The 4,263-nt window shown below is 37.3% G+C and overlaps 1 pseudogene; it reads right to left on the bottom strand.

Moving 5' to 3' along the window:
• Positions 1-1,867: 1,867 nt before the first annotated feature.
• Positions 1,868-2,912, bottom strand: LOC122754630 (annotated as a pseudogene).
• Positions 2,913-4,263: the final 1,351 nt, after the last annotated feature.

Genomic DNA, 4,263 nt, shown 5'->3' with positions numbered 1-4,263 from the left:
CTTTGATTAATCCGTTACTAATTTTGAAGTGCTAGTACATATCAGCCTTAACTTCATGAGGTTATTGAAATGTACAAAAAGGTGTCATACTATCTTTCCATGAAAAACAGTGATTGCAATGAGTTATGGGAGTATTTCCTGAGAGCATTCACATTAAATGCTGATTTATTTCAGGAAAATTTGTATCAGTAGGGTTGATGAGATTGTGGAATAAAATCCTTGATTTGAGCTTGTGGTTCTGAAAATGGAAAGAGAAACTACTTAAAACAATTATTGTGGATGTCATCACAGTATCTGCTCTGCCTTCAGAGGGTATTTCAAGGAAGAAAACTGCTTTTTGGGAAAGAATGAAATTCATTTAGTGACAGTCCTCCTAGCTACATAAAAATAATTGGTACCATATCATACCATGGTGTGTGTGTGTGTGTGTGTGTGTGTGTGTGTGTGTGAGAGAGAGAGAGAGAGAGAGAGAGAGAGAGAGATGTTGGTGACTACTGCTAGATTAATTTCACTATTCTGAAGATGAAATATCTTCAAATGAAGTGACAAAACAGATTTTGTTTTAATTTTATAGTACAATGAATAAAACAACAATATCATATTTTCAATCATTGCACCTGAATTAAATTTGGCAATGTAGGAAAGATCCAGGTAACAGTTTCAAATGCTAAACAGAACATGATTATAGAGATAATACTTAGCCATTGGAATATATTGAGTAGGGAGTTGAGGTGGAACATGGTCACACTTAACACTTTAGCAAAATCACTTTGGCAGGCTGCTATGCATAAGATAGATTGGAATAGATATCCTTAAGGTAGATAGTCCAACTTGGAAGCTATTGTAATGGTTGATGGCTGTGTCAGTACAGAAAAAAAGATACTTAAAAAAGAGAAATCATTGCTAAAGAATTGACCAAGTTTTGGCAACTAAATGGATAAAAATACTTTCTTTGAAAAATTGTTATTTGAATTGCCTGCAAAACATTAAAGTTATATGATTTGCATAGGGTTACACAGTTCATTTGTAGCAAGAAGTAAGACTTGAACCCAGGTCTTCCAAACTTTAAGGACAATTTTCTATCCACTATGCTTAAGAGTTTACTCATCAACCACAGTTCATTCATTTGTAAATAAGGTGGTTGCCCTTTATTATTTCTAATGAGTTTTCTAGCACTTAATCTGTGCTCATGATTTGTATTTACTCATGCAATAATCCCTGCAAATTTTACTTCACAGATAATCCATTTATACAGATTTAGATATTTTATTTTAAAACTATTCATTTAAGCATGAAATAGACTCAAGAAGCCTAGTGATTTCATAGATTTCAGATGAATTTTATCTAGGTATGGAGAAGAGCCATGGAAATGAGAGTAAATAAGTGAGGTCAGACTTTTTTATATCTTTTCAATGTGATTCCTCAGATACAAAACTGATCGGTAATGTCATTCAGACATTCGATATTCCAAAAGACCTATGTTCTGGTGTTTGTTTTCTCTCATTAATGCTAATTACAACTCACCCAAGTCTGATCATTCTAGAAGGATTTCATTTATATCCTGTGTTAATTCTTAACCAGATGGGGGAACTCCCTCTTAATTGCTAGACATTGTCTGGACAGAACATGCAGCCTGTATATCAACCATTTCTTATTCTTGCTATGTAAAAAGCCCATTTGTTTCCAGTCATAAATTGTTCTCCTTCATATTTAGTTTATTTATTTTGAAAAGCTGGGACCTGAGAGGTGTTTACTGTTCTCTCTGTGTAAAATAACAGGGGGAGGGGCATAATCCCTTGATCTCCAATGGCCTTCTCAGTAACTGAAGAAGAATCATTTCTTTTTTCCTTTCTGCCTCTCATCTCCTTCAATAGGAAAAGGGCCCAGAAATCCCTGAGTCCTGATTTGTAACAAAGGAACTCAGGTGGTTATTAGGACAGTCCTCACTATGCTCTAAGAGCTTTTTTTCTTCCTTTTGGTTTTCCAGGAACCTGATTTCTTCTACATGAATTCCTACTTCATTGTCTGTTTTCTCTTTCCATTTTCTTTTGTTGTTGTTTTTCTTTTTCTTCTTCCTGAATTCTCATCAGTCTGTTCTGTGAATTCTACATGCTCTGCCATGTCTGTTACTGATTCTTCTTCTTCTTCTTCTTCTTCTTCTTCTTCTTCTTCTTCTTCTTTTCTTCTTCTTCTTTTCTTCTTCTTCTTCTTTTCTTCTTCTTTTTCTTCTTTTTCTTCTTCTTCCTCTTCCTCTTCCTCTTCCTCTTCCTCTTCCTCTTCCTCTTCCTCTTCCTCTCCTCCTCCCCCCACACTACTTCTTCCTATCCTCAGGTGGAGAGTCAGGGATAGCATAATTCTGTCCTTTGTACTGTTTCAAGAAGGCCCCCTTTTCTTCTCGTCATGTTTTGACTTCATAGTAAGTCCATAGAAAGAATTTTTGTGTATAGCACATCCCTTACAAGTTTGAATGAACTCCTCCTTTGTTAGGATCTTTGTTGGTAGAGGCACCTCATCATTGCTGCTTTGTTCACTCAGCTTCTCTATTTTCTTCCCTCCTGAAGTGAGAGTGGCACTCTTTATGAAATGCCCATACAACAGGCTAGACTTGGAGCCCCAAGAGTGTTTCTGCTTGCAGTTATCCTTGACCCTGATCTTCATTTTTACTCTTTCTTCCCAGTCTCCACCACCAAGCTGGCATCTGCTTTGGTGAAGAGTTGCCTCCACCAATGTTTAGTTAACTCCTTAGAAGGATCATGTCCCACTGCAGCATTGTTCTTCAAATTCTCCTTGATAACTTGGGCTATGCCATCTTCCTATTTGCTCAGGCCTTTGACTTGAATCTATCCATGCCTCTCTAGATACTCTTCAGCAAACTTTATCCTTTGGCCCTTGGTCCCTGAGGTGACACTCATATTGAAAAAAGGGTTAGTCTCTGTCCACAATGTCTCACCAGTTCAGAGATAGTTACTATCATCCCAATTTATCTGTATTTTTATCAATTCTTCCTCCTTCCTAGCTGACTTCTATTCCAAGGGGAGCTACTCACAGTCTTGTCTGGGTCTTCTAGGCAGAAGCATGTGGACTCTATTTAGGTTTGATTTATAGCAAGAATGTCAACATCTTAATGATTTAGCTCTTCCATCACTATTTTGATCATAGGTCACTGGGCAGGGAGTATGGTACAATGAATGGAATAGTAGACTGTGAGTCAAGAAGACCTAGATTCAAATCCTCCTTTAGATTTCTCCTATCTTTAGGAACCTGGATAAATCACAATATATTCATGCCTCAATTTCTTCATATGCAGAATGAAAGAGATGGACTTAATGGTCTCTAAGGTTTTAATATTTTCATTTATGTTATTATGATTTTTGTTTTATTTTTCAATTGTTAAGTAATGTTGGGCTCTTTGTTACTCTGTGTATACTATTATGATAATACTGTAATGATTGGAATGATGCCACCTACTGGAGACTTGCTATAGGAAAGCTCCACCATGAGGAGAATGCCTCAGAGGGCAGCTTTTTGTTGGTGTCAGGAAGTAACATCTGCGCATGGGTACTGTCTATCAAGGCTACTAGTCAATCAAATTGAGGAGCCTCCCATTTTCTGGAAGGGGACAGGAAGGAGGAAGGAGAGCCTGTGCAGAGAAGTCTGTCTCTTTTTGGTTCCTGACTTCATCGTGGTGATGGTGGTGGCAGAGGACTTCACAGGAAAATTGAGGAAAGATAGGATTGCCATGCTGTTGGAATTCTGTTCTCAATCTTTCTCTTTCTATCTTTCAATAAACCCTTAAAAACCTAAACTCGTTTTATGAGTGACTTTAGTCAGTTTCCCCCAAAACTGGGGGAACAGATTAGAACCCACATTTAGAATATTAAATTACACAATACCTTCCATGAGTTTTTCTTGACAAGCCTATTGGAGTGCTTTGGCCGTTCATTTTCCAGAAGCAAATAGAGGTTAAGTTAACTTGCCCAGATTTAGACAGCTAGTAAGCATCCAAGACTGGATTAGAACTCAGGTCTTTTTGCCTCAAGGGCTAGTGCTCTATCCACTGAACCATCTAGCTGCATCTATGATCCTTTTACCTTAATCCAAATCCCAGCTTTGCTATTTACTACTTGTGTGGATTTGAGTAATTCACATAATTTTCCTGGTCTTCAATTTCATTATATCTAAGATTTATGTATTGGCCTATAAGTCAGAATAGTAGAGTGCAAATCTGGCTCGGGAGTCAGAAAATCGAGGCTTAAATTCCAG

This window comes from Dromiciops gliroides, chromosome 4, assembly GCF_019393635.1.
Source record: "Dromiciops gliroides isolate mDroGli1 chromosome 4, mDroGli1.pri, whole genome shotgun sequence".
NCBI classification, from domain to species: Eukaryota; Metazoa; Chordata; class Mammalia; order Microbiotheria; family Microbiotheriidae; genus Dromiciops; species Dromiciops gliroides.
The sequence above is the reverse complement of the archived record's forward strand: the minus strand, read 5'-3'. Positions and strand labels throughout refer to the sequence as shown.